Here is a 16,528-nt window from a genome sequence, read left to right on the forward strand (position 1 = left end):
CAGGAAACTCGATGGACAATGCCTGAGACAAGAAACCAGAGATTCTACCCAAATTCCCCCCATGTATTCTCACACTGGAGCCCAGGTCACCCAGTGCTGCTGTCCCTGGTGCAAGGGGAGAGAAGACACACCCGTGGGCAGGGAGGGAAGATCTCTCCCTTCCCTGCAGGAGATGGAAAAGGCTTACAGCTGTGTCCGCATCCATATGCATAAGAGAACAGGCCCTGATCCAGCACACGCTTACGTCAATCTGCCGTCACCGAGATTTAGGAGAACATTTAAAATTAAACAAAAATTTCCTTGCACTGCAAAACTAAGGACAAAGAAAGGAAGGAAGTCTTGTGGGTAGTGCAGAAGCAGGTGTTGAAGGACCTGGTGGCAGCAAGGCTCTGGTACTGACACCCCAGATAACCCTGGGTGTGTCACTTCACCTCTGGGTTTACCCAATGAATGCAGCTCTCTGGATAGCATTCTGGTCACAGATAAAAGGCTCTCAGGTGGTCACAGAAAGCCTGACCAGCTCAGAAGGTTATTTCCCATCTGGTCCCCATGCCTGGCTCTCGACACACTGTGTGCAGGACAGGTTACCTGTAACTCAGCACCTCCAAGGACCCCACAAGCCCTGGCTCCGAGGAGCTGCTTGCAATCTAAATCACAAAAATAAGTCAGCAGTTGCAATAACACTTCAGATTTTACCCACTGAAAATAAAGACAACAGCTTTTCAAAATAAATGGGGAGCAGAAGCAAGATCAATAAGTGACACACACTTAATTCCCAAGCCAGCCTCATTAAAATGAAGTGTGCTACTCTGTTTACCCCCACAAAAAAGAGTCCCAGTGAAAAAGAGTGTGCTGTCCTAAGGGCTATACAACCTGATGCTGTTTTATGGGTGTTTTGTTAAGACAAGGAGTGGAATGGACCAAAAAAAATTCATAACATGAATTATCAATTTTTTATTGACAAGAGAGGGGAAAGAGCCATGCAGAAAGTTTGGGGCTTTTTCTTAAAGCCAATGTGGTATCAGAGAACCTACAAGCTAGTTCACAAGTGGAAAGGATTTTAATAGAGAAGAGGATTTTTCTGCAAAACTGTGGGAGAATCATAGAATCATTTATATTGTAAAATACTTCCAAGATCATCAAGTCCATTTGTGAAGCTCAAGATAAACAAACTGACCTCCACAGTAAACCATGAGACAAAATTCTCTGAACTTTCATGGGGCCACGATCTTCACTTTGCTTGTAAGCATTATAGCTGGACTTTATGACCCTAAGGGTATTTTCCAGCCTAAATGATTATATGGTTTCTAATGAAGCTTTAAGAATCTCGTCCCACAAATTTATTTCCCCTTTTTTTCTTTACACATGAAGCAGTTACACAAACTCCACAACACAATTCCTGCTCCTTTGTGAACCGGGACAGATGTTGAAACGTTGGTTTATTGAAGTTTTCCCCTTACTCCTCTGTGGTAGATGTTCTCCAGAAGCAGCTGCATTATTCCTGAGCCTGGGCTTCAGCATTTCCCTGGACAATGTAAAAAAGGAGCCAGGCCAGGGCAGCAACACCAGAGGGGCTCAGGGAGGCGTGAATCCCCATCCACCCTGTGCGCCCCCCTGAGTTTCCAGCCCCACTGCCTGCTCAGCAGAGCTGGGCAGAAGCAGAACCCCACTGCATTCCCCCCTCAGTGTCCTGCTCTGCTGCACAGATTGCAAAGCACAGCCTGTTCCTAGGTCAGGTCCCTGCAGCCCCCACGGACAAAGGACGAAACCCAGACAGCACAGAAGTTCAGTGGTGCCAGAAAACACAAGAGACTGGCTTGAACGCCCAGATTTTAAACACAAAGAGATTTCCAGCAGCTCTCCATCCCCCTTGGGCCACACAGCAAACCTTGCAATTCATTGCTCAACACCACCTTCCCCAGGAGACAGCAGCTGGAAGTGACATTACTGCTGTGCCTCCCTCCAGCCCCAGGAGTCAATCAGCTCATTGCCACCAGCATTCCCATCTCTCATCCCATTGCTCCTCATGGATGCTGTGTCTGTCACACTCCTGATGTCTGTCACACTCCTGACGTCTGCCCACATCAGCCTTTGTACCTGCTGCACCCTGAGCAGGTGCAGACCAGCACGAGGGTTACAGGGTTTGCTTTGAAGCCCCATCCTTTGGCAGGAGTAAAGCAGAAGCAGGTATTTTTACACCGCAAATCAGATATTCAATACCTTTTTTTTGCATTGCTTTAACAAACCTACTTTTTCTTGGTGGGGAGCAGTGAGAGCTCCAAAGGGTGAGTGGGAAATGCCCATGCAGTGCTGCACCACGCACTCCTGCTTTTACTCAAGCCAGGCCAAGCACAAACTTCTCAGCACAATGATGAAAGAAACTACTTCAACTCCTCAAGTGTGCCAGGCTTTTTCCTGGCAAGCAGACCGACCAAGCATTTAGCCTGGAGAGAGAAGGGTTAATTAATAATGTCACAAGATGAGCCCCTGGACCACAAAACTACCATCTCCTGCTTGGTGAAACACCAGCATTAAAGAAACCAGCACTGAGCCGAAGTCAAGACATTTATCCTTTGACAATACTCTATTGCAACAACTTTATTTTGATGATACGGGATGATTAATGCTTACAGCCACTGTCATTTCCTTTGATAGATTTTGGGGCTGTGGAGTGACATTTGCTCAATGCAGCGTTCCTGAAAAGCTGCACTCATCGTAGCGTGGAGGAGAGAGATGCTCCATGCATCCAGCCATCAGTAACCTGCCTCTGCCAGCTGCAGGTGGCCAGGAGAGATACTGTGAGGGATTGAGGGATGCTTACGGAAAGCCTTGACTGGTAAAGGCTGTGGAGCGAGAGGAAGGTGTGTTAAACAGCCAACATTGTAAGAAATGGTGAGAGCTTGTCTTTCCCAGTGGAAAGAGACTGTTGATTGCAAACACCACAGCCAAGAGCTGCAGCAGGTTTTGCTGTTTTGCCACGAACAGGCTGGAAGATCAGATCCTGAGAGAGACTCTCCGGGGCTGAGTCGCAGCCATATCAACCTCTTTCATCTGCTCTTGAAGGCAAAACACATCCAAAAATCAGACTGATCAATCAGTAAAACAAGACACAGACAAATGTCTTAACTGTAAAGGAAAAAAATACCCAACTTGGAAACCTTAATCTTAACCCCTGCACCTCTGAGTTGCCCCCACCTGTAACATGAGGACAAGAATCATTTCCCTCACCCGGCTGCTGCAAGGTTCTCCTAATCAATCAGCTCATTAATTCATGCAAAGCATTAGACAGGCAGCAGATGGATGGCTTTACACAACAGTATTTTCTACAGTGAAATATTTCTACTTAATTCTCCACCAGCAGCTGCCTGCCCACTCCCATCACACCAGCACGGAGTGGTCCAGGCTCACATAGGGAAACCAGCGAGGTCCAGAGCAGATGAGTCTCCTCTGGATCCAAACAGCACCCAGTGCCACATGGAATTCCCTGGCTGGAGCCACCCTTTACACAAGGCTCCGTACAGACTTGATTTTCCTCATATTTAAAAGCTGTCTCAGGAGCGTAATGATTTTAAATTCACTCCCCGCCGCAGTCAATCAATGGAGCGGCGGCTGCCGGTGCCTGGCGAGCAGGCGGTGATGAATGGGGCTTTGGAGGCTGCACTGCTCGCCTCCGAGAGAGAGCAGAGCGTGGGCAGAGGGTGGGGAAGAGAAGCAAAGCCAGGAACAAAAATTAAAAGGAAGAAGCGGGGCGGAGGGTAGAAAAGCCCAACCTGCTCTCTGCAAAGTTGGGACAAGTGTTGGTCTGGAAGGCACCGCTTGGAGGGAGCAGCCTTGGCTTGCGTTCCTCTCCCTGATCTGTTCCCATCCTAGAACTTGAATAAACCAGAATAAATACATTTGTTTCAAGCGAGTGCTAACCCCAAGCCTGGCTCGTAGCGAGGAGCAGAGCCCTGGCCACCAGCACCCACCCTGCCCGTGTGCCACTGACCCAGCTCTGCTTCCCAGGAGGTGCCAAAGAACAAACACCTGAGAGCAGCTCTGAGGAGCACATCTTCCCTCCGGACTGAGCAGGGAGGGGGACAGCACCAAAAGTGTTATTCCTCAGCCTTTCCCGTGGAGAAACAGGCAGACAAGCCCTGCAGGATGACACGCAGCACCCTGTGCCTCCCCATCCCTGCACAGCTCCAGGTGCCAGGAGGAGCAGCCTTGTGTGTCACGGTCACCCCAGAGGGACAGGGGACACCCACCCCTGCAAGTACCGTGAGTTTCCAAAAACAACAACAACAAAAAAAAAAAAAAAAAACCATTTGGGGGAGCCCAAAGGGCCTAATGCTGCCCCAGCATGCTGCAGATTGCCCTGCTCTACCGAGAACAGATGCTTTTCAGCATTCAAAAGGAGCTGCTTCAGATCTGAGCTCTTTTTCTCCCTCTTCCTCCTATTACAGGGTCAGGTCAGTGCTGTGCAGCCTAACAGCGTAAAAAAAAAAAATTAAAAAAAAATCACAATACAGAAAACTGGTATTGCCAAAAAAGCTGCAGCTTGTGGCATGAGCATCACAGCTGAGTGTTACGAGTGTCACAAAGCAGAGAGGGGAAAGAGTCAAAAATGAAACTCACCACACCAGCAACATAAAAATATGACGCAGTAAATTAATGATGTTGCCCCAATTTGAGAAAACACTAATTAGGAATGTGTAATTGAATTAATGCATTATTTAGAAACCCCAGCAAATCCTGAGTGGGAATATAAATACATTATAGAGTTCCTTTGACATCAAGTCTCTCTCATACCTCACTACCCGCAATTTATTTTAATGTCACCGGAATCTCCAGATTTATTTACGTCCTTGTCATTGACCATTGCTCTACATTTATCCCACATATCAATATCCTCTCCCCTCAATTCCACACACTCAAGTGCTCCATATGGGGTGGTGATGACCATTTGATAAGTCATAAGTAAGTGTAATTAATTAGCTCAGCTCATCAACCACTTCCCCTCCCAATGCCCTGCAGCAACAGATCTGGGTCTAATTTGTTTAGAGCCTGGAAAAACATCAAATACTTCATTAGAAAATAAATCCATCTCCTAGAAACACATTTTTTCTACAGCTTCAAGTGCTGGTTTGCTCCATGTTACACTGGGAAAGGCCCTGCACAAGCAGGATCTAAACCCAGCCCCAGAATAGGTCAAGAAACCGGCAGCATCACATCGTGAAAATAGAAGAAAACAGTATCTCAGTAAAGGGGGGGGAAAGTCAGCCCCTCAAAGGTATCACAGCAGATGTGTGTACCTGTGAAAGATCCCGAGATCATGCATTTGCAGCTGGGACAGTTTAGGAGTGCTTTGGTTACTTAGCAAGAGGCTTTACAAACATTATTCTTCCCTCATTTTGAGCCCTTCGCAGTGAAAGTTAGGGTTCTTACTACCATTTCTAGGAAGAGATACAAATACACCAAAAAGAAAGAAAGAAATCCACTTAAATTATTTAAAACTGCTAAAGACACTTTTAAGGAGAGCAGCACAAGAAAATAATGCAGGCAAATCCAAGTTCACATACACACATATAGCTCTGGGAAAGGGAAAAAAGAAGCAGCACTAAAGTGCCTTGTGTTAGGTATGAGCATACACTGTAGCAAAATATGCATGCTGTTTATAAAACATATTGGAAGACTTTTCCCTAAAAGATGCCATAGAGAGTATAAAATTTTATGATCTCTGCCTGTCCATTTTACAAAGATATACACAAACAAGTAGCCAAAACTGCCTGCAGTTTAACTCCATTAAATCCAATGAATGAGTTTGGCCCACGAAAAACTCTGCACTTACTGTAATAAAGTTAAAAGCTGATGGCAGCTGATACAGTAAGACACATACATTTCCATACACTTATTCCTGCAGATTTAAAAATATAAATGAGCTTCAGAGATTGCCCTTGTCCAGCTCATAAAGAAATGCTGGAATATGAAAGAAAAAAAACCCAGATCTTGGAGATTTTCCCATTGGTTCCCTCTAAGCACAAAGGAGAGAGGGGTAGGGGAAGCCAGCAGAATTGTGGTGTTTTGGCTTTTCTAAGAGCCTTGAATGCATATGAAGTGTGTGTTTGAACAAACCCGGGATGGTTTGGTCCCCAAGAGGGGCAGGAGCCCACTCAGCAGGAACAGGGGTCACAGCTCTGGGACCCCACACAGAGCATGTGGGATGCTCTACTCCCTGAGCAAATTGGCCACAGTTATATTAGCAGAGTGCTTTCCTCATCAGCAGTGGTTGTCCAGCCACTGGGTCATCTCAAACTGTCCCTTGACCCTCACACTGCACAGGGGACCAGACCAGCTCATGCAGAAGCCAAGCCCAAACAACAGATTTAAGCCTTCCCTGACTGATAGGCGTTTTGGTTTCGTTTGTTGAGGTGTTTTTTTTAAACACGCACAGCTTTCCCACAGGCTGCTGCCATAACCACACCAAGTCCCCTCTCCGCCTCCCCAGCCTCCTGCTGTGTCCCCCCAGCTCCCTTACCCAGGCTCACACACCCCCTGCACCCTCAGTGCCACCTCCCCCAGACCCTCCTGCCCCAACTCCTCATGGTGCAAGGAAGCTCCAGGTCCCCCTCACCTGCCACTAACTCTCACAACTCCTTTCTTTGATGTTTATTATTATTTGCTGCTATTGCAGGGATGTCTCAGGAACCCAGATAACTCTTGAGCTGGGTACAAACACTCCCCACTCCAGCAGCCAAATGCCACGCCAGTCATTTCATGCTCTTTGTCCTCTTTTTCCCCAGTGAGCTCCTGGCACTGCTCTGCTGGGGGTTTAGCAGACATGGGACCAAGGCTCAGGGTCTCCAGTCCCTTCACCTCAAGGCCCTCACAGACCTACTGCTTTCACAGCTCTGCCTCTCTCCTCACCCACAGCTTGGCCATGTCTGGCTCCACAGCTGTCCCATCGAGCTCCACACAGCTCCTCTCCTCTCCACCAATCTCCTCTGGGCCCAGTTTACTGCTGACCATCACATCTCCATCTCGCCATACCCAGACACTCAGCCCCAGTGCTATCCTGCCATCAGGCTCACTCAAACCCCCCTCAAGCCCTGAGTTTGCAACACCAGGAAAATCCAGCAGCTGCCCCAAATCATGCCAAACACTCCTCAAGGCTCTGCTCCCTGCTCATACCCCCTTTCACAGCCTCCACAGTAGCTTGCCATGTCCTCAACCCTGCACTTCACAGCCTTGTTGGTGACTCCACAGCTGCCTCCCCACAGCCCAGAACAGGACAGCCTACCTGCAGCAAGCCCCCAGCTCCACATCCTCTCCTCCTGAGGCTCCTCACTGCCCTAAAACAGCTCCTTCCCAAGTCCCTCTGCTCCACCAGGCTCCCCAGTGCCCTTTGCTGAGAAACCACTTAATCCCAAGCTTTTGCTTCACCTGGAGCTAACACCAATTTACAGCAAGTGCCAGCAGCTGGGATGCTACGAGCAATGCTGTGTGGCTTTTCTCAGCATGCAACCCTGGTCCTGGAGCAGCCAGCAGGGTAGAGCACCCCGACCAGTATGGCTGGGATGCTCCTGAGTGCTGCTTTCTGCATCCCTTCAGAATGCAGGGCTTCACTGACATAACCCACTCACTTATCCCCAGCACGTACACTGGGAAATAAGTATCGGAAAAAATTTCCCAAGGACGGGGTTGAGACTTGACAAACAGGCAGGACAGCTCTGGGCTCTCCAGGGCAAGGACCTCGTGTCCTGTCCCCATCACAGTTTCACCAACCTCAGCGTTACATCCAGAGCTCGACTCGTAAAGCTCGGAAGCACTGACCATGTCCTTCTGTTTGCATGCATCGTGCACTCCTGTGTTTAGCATACGATGGGAGAACCAGAATGCATAATCCACAGCTCACAATAACAAACCTTGCACCTAGAACAAGCTAAAAGCCTGACCTTTCACAGTTAAGCATCCTGGTGAGAGGTTAGATCTTGTGTTTTCTGATCATCAAACAGGGAAGCATTAGCCAGACAGGGAGAACAAGCTCTTATCTAGACCTGATTTCTCTCCCCTCCAGGGGATCCTGTAGGATATTTCAGTTCTCTCTTGCTCGCTGTATGATTCTTCCCTCCCCCAGTAGCTTGAAATCAGCCAAATTCACAATCTAATCTGGCCAGGAGTCAAAGGGGAGAAAAATCAAGTCCTAATGCAGTGACTACTTTGAATGGGGAATTGAAGCCAATCAGAAAGGCATTATTGATCCCTGCTCGGAGCACCTCGGTCAGGGAGGGGAAAGCTGCGGGCAGCCGCAGATCTGCCCACCGCAGCCAGCCAGGGCTGCCCTGCCAGGCCTGCAGCGCTCCCAGCACAGTTCCCAGCGCCTGCCTGGGCTCGGAGCCGGCGAGAGGAGAGCACCCAGCAGCCCTGTGCCGGCACTGGCGAGCACCAGCCCATGGCGAGCACCAGCCCACGTGTGTGCGAGAGCGTGACCCGTGTGCTGCCTGCAGCGCCGTGTTTGTGTGCAAACACTTGCAGTGTGCATCGCCTTGCCGTGGGCCCATCCAGGCTGCTCCACGGGCCGGGCTGGGCGCTCCGAGGGCTGCGCGCTTTCCAGCGGCGTTAGTGCGGGGCAGCTAACCTCTCTCTGTCTGCGGGAGAGCCCAGGCAGGGCAGGGCAAGGGGTGTGTGTGTCTGTCTGTGTGTCTGTGTGTGTCTAGCGTGTGTGTGTAGGGTGTACCTGTGCCGCACAGTCCCCGCAGAAAGCAGGGACAGGCAGAGGGTGGCTCAGCGCGGGCAGCGGGGCAGGGGCAGCAGAGGATGGGGAGCAGCCGGACAAGGCTGAGCTCAGCTCTGGGCATCCCTGGGTGCGATCCCGATGATCCGGCCCGCGTCAGCGCTGGCTAAGGGCTCCTCTGCCTTATGTAACCACGGCAGGGACGGAGCGCCGAAGGGGGATGGAGAGCGGGCGGAAAGGAGCTCCCCACTGAGCCCCCAAAGCGAAGGGGCCGCGGCAGGAGCTGGGTACCCCCGGCAGCGTAACTGTAGACGCCCGGCCGAGTTGCGTGGCCACCGGGCAGGCTGGCCCGGCTCGGGGATGCCCCGGTGAGGGGCAGGTGCCACCGCCGGGGCCGGTCCTGGCCGGGAGCTGCCGCCGGGCTCAGCCCGGAGCCCTCCAAAGCCGGCGGGCGCGGGGCGGCAGGACCGGGAGAGGAATGGAGTCCTGGGAAGTTTAGGGAGTCCACATTTTGCAAGGAGTCAGGAGGAAAACATGCTCCCTAAAAAAAAGAACCAAACCCATGCAGGGTCCCGGTAGCTCCTGTCCCCCTTTGGCTGTGCCCCCCAACCTGCCATCCCGGGCACTGCGGGGCCGTGCGGCACCGGCACCCCCTTACCTGCCGGCGTCACGTCTGCTGCTGCCTGCCCTGCTCCGGCTCTTCCTCCTCCTCTCCTTCCTCCTCCTCTCTCCCTCTCCCTGCTGCTTGGGGCTCTTTATGGAGATTCATTCATTCATGCCTTCCCATCGGTCCCTCAGCCTTTCCCTGCCTCCCGGAGGCAGAGCGTGTGACGCCTCGCCCCTTTCCAGCCACTTTCTGTTGTCACAGAGCGGCGCTGCCCCAGCCCGGAGCGGCGGCCGGGCTGGGACACGCGTGGGCAGCTCCGGGCCGGGGGAGCATCCCCCAGAGCGGGGTGAGGGGATGCGCGGGCGTGGGCACGGCACCGACCCGCCCGGGGGGGTACACACCGTCTCTGGCACCCGCGGCAGGGCTGTCGGGTCGGCCCTGGGCTTTCCGCTCTGCCCTCCGCTCTCCTCATCCCCACGCCAAGGCGCTGTCCATCGCCGCTGGCTCCCACCGAGCAGCTGCTCTGCGGAGAGGGCACGGGTGTACCCCCACCCCCCGGCCGGTGCCAGGACAACCCTCGCCCTTCCTTTCTTTCTCTGCTCGCCCCTCCATGCTATCCCGGCTCGTCTTTCCTCCCCTTTTCCCGCTGCCTCCGCACCGCGCCAGGATCGCATCCCGCTCGGCCGAGCGCTACCCCATCCCCGCCGCTGACAGAAGCGCTGACTCAAGCTCGGAGCGGGGCGGCGGAGCCCGGCGTGGTGGCCATGGCTCACCGGCCACCAGCCACCGGCCACCGGCCTCTCCCGTGCCCTTCCCACCCCACCCTGGGGAGGCCGCCCGGATCCCGGGGGCCGCTCGCTTCTCCAGGTCATGGGACAAACTTCATCCCTGCTCCAGCCTTCCGCAGGACGGGGGTCTCCCCACTGCCTAGCGCTGCACTTCGGGGAATTGGGGACAAGCTCCCGCTCCCTACTGACAGCACCCCGCTGCCCACCGCCCCCCGCTGCCATGGCAAACCCGGAGGGTCTGGGGGAGTGTGAGCCCTCATGGTGTCAGGCAGCACGGCGGGAGGTGCTGACGGTGGATTTTAAGTGCTAAATTCGAGCGGATTGCCTCGTCTCTGCGAAGGCACGGGGTTATTCTTTCCAGGCAGGCAGGGCGGAAAAAACACGCTTTTTAAAGACATCGTCGGAAACGTGAAGAGCAGCTCCCGGGTTTTGGCGCTGCCACAGCATTCGGAGCAATAAACCCTTAACTTGGGGTGAAACCCCTTAAAAACCCTCCCAGGAGCGCCCCGCCCGCTCCCGCTGAGCCGCGCCGTTCCTGCCGCCGGTGCCACCCCCTTTGCATCGCTGCCATCAATTTCTATTAACGATCGCTTTATTCACCGCTGCAAACTTCTAAATATTTAATCCAGCGCGAACCGGCGGCGGAACGCGCGAAGCTGACGGGAGGAGGCGAGTCCCCGGCCGGGGAGGCGGGAGCGGCGGCTCTGCCCCGGGGGAGCCTGGTGATGCCAGTCCCCCCCGTCCCCTCCCTCCGCGGGGCTTTCCCGGGGCTGCAAATCACAGCCCGGACGTGGGCAGCACCGCAGGTCCCCTGGGCTGCCCGGAAAGGCAGGGATGAGCGGGCGTGCGGAGGATGCTGTCCAGGGAGAGCTGGAGGAGGAAAGGGCTACGGGGACAGCACCCCGACAGGCCGGCATCTCTCCAGCAGCGGGACGCGGCTGCCCGTAGGATCCCGCCACGCTCCACATGGAGCGGGAGAGGATTGGGGACCGCCGCGGGTTTGGGCTGGTTGGAGGGGTCCCGCCCAGGGAGCAGGGGCTGTCCCCACCTCACTAGCATCCCCGAGTTCCATGCACCACACAGCCGCCGCCCCGAGGACTCCCAGACCCGGCCGAGCCTCATTTAAAACGCAACCAAGAAAATTCTTTGGCAACTCCACTGCGCCGACGGGCGAGTGCCCGGTCCGACGGGCGAGTTTCCCTGTGCTCTTCCTGCATTCAGGAACCGAGACGGAACTTTACGGCAACATTTGTCATTATAATTAAAACTGCAACCGGGCAGGAACACGTTCCTGCGTCGTCGTGTATCCGTACCACCCCCCCACCGCCGCCCTTTTCTTACCAAAAAAAAAAATAAATAAAGCAAACAAGCGAAAGCGGCTCAAACTCTCGGGCGGGCACCGGCCCCCCGCCTCCCCCGAGCCATCAGCCCCGGCAGTCGCACCCGGAGAGGTCCCGGGGACAGTCATCCCCCCCCGGAGCATGGACACCCCCCCGCCCTCCTCCACTAATTTTCTTTAATTAAAGCTCTATGTGCGGCGCGTTTGGCGAGGACAGAAATAGCCGCTGAAGGAGCGCGTGTGGGGGGAGGCAGGTCCCAACTGCCGGCGTGGGAATGCAGAAGGGATTGGGGGGGCGGGGGGAGCAGAGCCGGGGAGCGGCTCCACCACAGCTCCCACCCCAAGGCTCGCAGCCTCCAGGGTTATTTGGGGTGACGGCGACACCCTCCCCTGTCCGAGCGCTCCGTGCGGCGCCGTGGAGACCCGGGAGGAAGACCTCTGCCCCCGGGGCGACGCTGCTGCCCGCGGTACCGGCTCTTCCCTCGGAGCACCGGAGCTTCCCGCAGGCAACAGTTGCGGGGCTCCCCGGGGATGCTCCTGCTCGGGCGCACCCCGCCGGCGGAGGGAGACCCCGAAGCGGGGATCCCCCACGGGCGGGGGAGGCACCGCGGGCCGAGCGGCTGCAGCGGTTCTCGGCTCCGCGTCCCCGGCACGGCCGTGGGGAGCTGCTCCGGTCCCGATCTCCCGCTCGCCCCGGGGAGAAGGACAGCGGGAGCAGCCTCCGCCGAGCCTGGGGACTCCCCGCCCGCGGAAGGGAGGGCTCCCCGCTCCCCCGCCGCCGGCCCCGCTCTCCCCTCCCGCCGGAGCCCCAACCCGGGCTGCAGCCGCCAAAAGTTTGGCGACACGGAGCGGCCACCGGGGGCTGCGCGGGGCTCCCGGGCAGCGCGGGGCGCCGCGGCGGGGCGACACCGGGCGGGGGCCGGAGCGGAGCGGGGCGGGGGGCTCTGCTCTGGGTCGGGGGCGCAGGGGGGAGCCCGGGCGGGCTGCGGCGGGGGCTGCGGGCGCACCTACCTGCTCCGGAGGCGGCTCCCGGCGCTCGGCGGCGCGCCCAGCCCCGAAGCGCGGTGATGGGCGGCGGACGCACCCGCGGCTGCGGCTCCCCGCGCCCTTCCAAGCGGGCGGGCCGGGGGCAGGAGGCGGGCAGGGAAACGCAGCCGGAGCCGAGCAAATCCCAGCGCTGGAGCCCGGCCTCCGAGAAGAGAAGGGCTGCAGCTCCTCACTGCGTCAGGCGGAGAGCCCTGCCCGTGCAGGCGGCGCCGGGCAGCGCTGCCAGGCCCGGGGGGCTCCGCCGGCACCGCTCGGCACGGCTCGGCTCGACGCGGCTCGGGTGGGATGGGATGGGCACGGAGCGGTCCGGCTCGCTGCGGGCCGCCTGGAGGGGTGCGATGGGGCACGGCACGGTTCGGCTCGGTACGGCCTAGCACGGTCCGGTACGGCTCGGCACGGCACGGCACGGTTCGGTAGAGCTCTCCGGGGCTCGGTCACGGCCCGGAGCGATAAGCGGCTTGGCCGGGAGAGTCGGGCTGGCACCGGGGGGCGGGAGGGCTGTGTGCGGGTGACACTGTGTGTGTGACACAGGGTGTGTGACACTGTGACACTGGGTGTGTGACACTGCATGACACCGCGCGGTACCGTGTCTACACGACACTGTGTTTGTGACACTCGCATGTGTGTGACACTGCATGAGTGTGACACCTTGTGAGAGTGGGGTCGTGAGTGTGCAGGGCTTGTGAAGGTGTGAGTGTCCGTGTCGGGGACATCTGCCTTTGTGTGTGGGTGTTACTGAGCTTGCCGTGTGTGTGTGGTGACACCCTGAGGGGGTGCAGGGATGGTGGTGTTGGGGTGTGTGTCTGTGTTTTGGGGTGTATCTGTGCAGTGGGGGGATGTGGGGTGCAGGGTATGTCTGTGTGTCCCTGTGTCTGTATTTACACACGTGTCTGTCTCTGTGAGCCTGTGTGAACAGCTCTGTGTGTCCCCATGTGTGCATGACAGCCACCCCACCCCTCACACCGAATCTGAACCTCCATGGGCCAAACTGCCCCAGCTGGGCAGCGCCAGGTGACACTGGGAGCATGGGGACTGGGACATCCTGTGACACTGATAGGGCTGGACCAGGACCCTCGCCCACAGCTCCCAGGGATGCCCAGCCCCTATGCTCAGCCCTTCCCAAGAATCCTCCCGCCTCACACCACCCTTCACCTGTCCCAGAGACTGCCATCCTGCCTCCCCATTTTGGGCAGGTTTTTTCTGCTGTTTTAGCAACACAACACACCTTTAATCAGGATGATTAAAGTGTGGCTGGCACTGAGCCGGCCCTTGGAACAGAAGTGCTCTTCTCTCTCCCCAGGCACTGTCATTTGAGGTAAGGATTGGCCCGTGTGTTTTTTGTGATGGTTCGAGGTGTCTCAAGCCATCTCCAAAACCACCTCCTAGCCAGCGAATTCCTTTTGCAGCCCTGCAGGAAGGTAGCAGGGGAGAGACAGAGAAGGATGGGTGCAGGAGAGAAATTTTACTCCTTTCAATTTAATAGCAACAACACCAACACCACCACAGCCAAAAAACCTGAAGCGTGGAGTAATAGATCTGGGAGACAGCCTGGGAACAGGCAAGCAATGGCCCTTCTCCAAATGGCAGCTGGCAACCTGGCACAGCACTCAGCTGCATTAGACACACGGCCCAGGGAAAGTGCCCATGGAAATGCAGGAGATACCCTGCATGATGGAGAGGATGGCCATGGGGAATGGATCCAGCATCCTCTGTTCCACTGCTGTGAGCTGGTCCCCAGTCTGCTGGGGAGGCTGTGAGTCCTGGTCTCTGGGTGAGCAGGTTGCTCTGAGGTTCTTCCATTCCCCTTTGCCATCAGCACCTGTGCTCATGCCCTTGAAGCATGGCAGACCCCTTCCTCCCTGGAGCAGGGATATCCCATTGTCCCGTGTCCCATGGGATGCCTGGAAGTCAAGGAATTCCCATTGACATTGCTTTGGACTAATAAATGCATGGGCAATGACCTGAAATAGCAGTGGCCATCATGAGGGTGGCTCTGGGGTCAAATGTCTTCCTGGGGAGATGAGGGATAGGAGATCCCACCCCTCCTCTGCCTTTGGTGGAGAAGGTTTCCCTGGGCAGGGAGCAGAGACTGCCAGGCCGCTCCTGGTGCCAGGAGTAGAGTGTTCCAGGGTTCAGCCCCCACACTGGTGCCACACAAACCGTGGGCCAGCCACAAACAGTGTGGGTTCACATCAGCCCTGGAGCTGCAAACAACACCTGGCAGCTGGAAGAAGAATCAGCCAGAGGGGACATGGATGCCACTGGCACTCCATTAGAGATCTTCACCCATGGAGATCAGCAGTGAGGAGAGGGAAGATTTGACAAAGGCTCTTTGCAAATTTGCTGCCTGCTGGCACATGGTGTCCTGCTCCTCAGGGCTGCTTTGGGAGAAGCAGCCCCAAAAACCTCAAGCCTCACCCATGGATCAAGGACAGGCTTTAAGCAGCATCATTTCTTCCAACTGCCAGGTCAATGGGGGGTGGAAAGACTTGGTGCAATCAAACAACTTTGCAAACCAAGATAAATTAATAAAAGGAATAAGTACTTCTGAGCAAGCTGTTCCAGTTCTTCTGGGAGGAAGTGACGCCAGTCCAGACTCTGGACCCTATATTTAGTAAAAATCTAAACCAGACATTGATAATATTATTAAAGACAGGAAGGAGTAAAAGAAGACGTAGCCATGCTGGGATGACTGATCTATTTATGTGAGATGGCAGGAGGAGGGCTGTGAGGAAGGTGTCTGGGGTCAGGAGAGCTTCTGTGAGCCCTTCCCCTCCAACAGCAGATGTCTAACACAGCAGGCTCAAGCAGTCCTAACCCAGTTTAACAAGTGGTATGGGAGGGAGAGGTGGTTAATAAAACACTGGCTGCTTCCCACGATGATGTGGAGGGCGCATGGGAATGAGAGCTCTTCTGCTGCCTTTTTGAGAATCACCTGGAAAGAAATGCTGGCCAAGGGACAGAGTGTTGGCTGGGCACTGCTCCATTTGCCCATGCAGAACGGGGAGGAGTTGAGTAAGATAAGGAAACAAGGTGTGACCTTGGGTAGACGATGTCTCTTCTGTCCTTGCTCAGGGCAGGGACTGAGTTGTTCCCCTGCAGTGTTTTTTGTTGTTCTTGTTTGTTTTTAGGGAAAAAACAAAATATTCTTTTGTTTAAGAATAGCAGCAGGGCTTGACTCTGGATTCACTGTCACAGTGAGTGTGACAACCTGGTGTCCTTGTAGAGAGGGAAGCACTCACCAGAACAGGAGAGTCTGGAGGCAAAGGTGGCAATGAGACAGCCGTGTGACTGCCTCTGTACAGAGCCTGGGGCAGAGTAAGAAGCTCTCATCATGCCTTCATGGGACTCCGTGTGGACAAGGGACGGAGGTCTGGTGTACTTTGCTTGGTTATACTATTTGCCTCCCCTAAAAATCAGTGGTTCCAACTGTCTTAAAAATCCCAAACACCTGAACCCCACAGTAAGACCCATAACAGCAACGACCCACCTTACAGAGGGCAAAAATCCAACCAGCCTTGCTCCACCTGGGGCCCCTGCAAGGTCTCTGCCTCCACTTCCCCTCTTTGCTGTGGGCATCTGAAAAATGCACCACGACAGGGAGCTCTCACCAGAAAAACGGGAGGATTATCCTTGCAGGAAGGGCATGATCTCCCCCTTCACATCCCTGCAAAACTGGCTGGTGTCCCCTGGCTTGGAGGGTGAGCAGATCTGCCCCACCATGAGTCCATCCAGCAGGGTGAGGGGATGCTGCTGTGCAGTTCCCAGTGATGCACCAGTATAGCTGTGGGTGACTTGACATCCAAGGGATAATTTTTTTTCAGCCTGAAATGCTTTTTCACTGCTGTTGTCAAATCCTATCTAAAAATCATCAGATTAATTAGAAAACAAAAAATGACATTTTATGGGCTGTTAGTGCTGTAAGTGGACTAAGGCCTTATGGTATTTAGAGAATGTTTGGAAAACAACTGCAATATTTACATCTGGGAAAGCTACCAGGCCCAGGCAGAAGCTGCATTTCAGAACATTTTTGT

General features: G+C 55.1%; 1 protein-coding gene across 4 annotated transcripts in view; it reads right to left on the reverse strand.

Moving 5' to 3' along the window:
* ELFN1 (extracellular leucine rich repeat and fibronectin type III domain containing 1) overlaps positions 1 to 12,619 on the reverse strand; it is a 101,924-nt gene extending 89,305 nt beyond the window's left edge. For 3 of the 4 annotated variants that reach the window (XM_085074571.1, XM_085074567.1, XM_085074570.1), the window contains exon 1: positions 12,459 to 12,619. The gene's annotated coding sequence lies outside the window, so the exon portion shown is untranslated. Of the gene's footprint in view, positions 1 to 9,371; positions 9,533 to 12,458 lie in introns of those variants that run through there. The other variant, XM_085074569.1, reaches the window with a different exon arrangement.
* Between the last annotated feature and the right edge of the window lie 3,909 nt (positions 12,620 to 16,528).

This window comes from Lichenostomus cassidix, chromosome 14 (genome assembly GCF_008360975.1).
Source record: "Lichenostomus cassidix isolate B80296 chromosome 14, HeHo_3.0, whole genome shotgun sequence".
Taxonomy (NCBI): Eukaryota; Metazoa; Chordata; class Aves; order Passeriformes; family Meliphagidae; genus Lichenostomus; species Lichenostomus cassidix.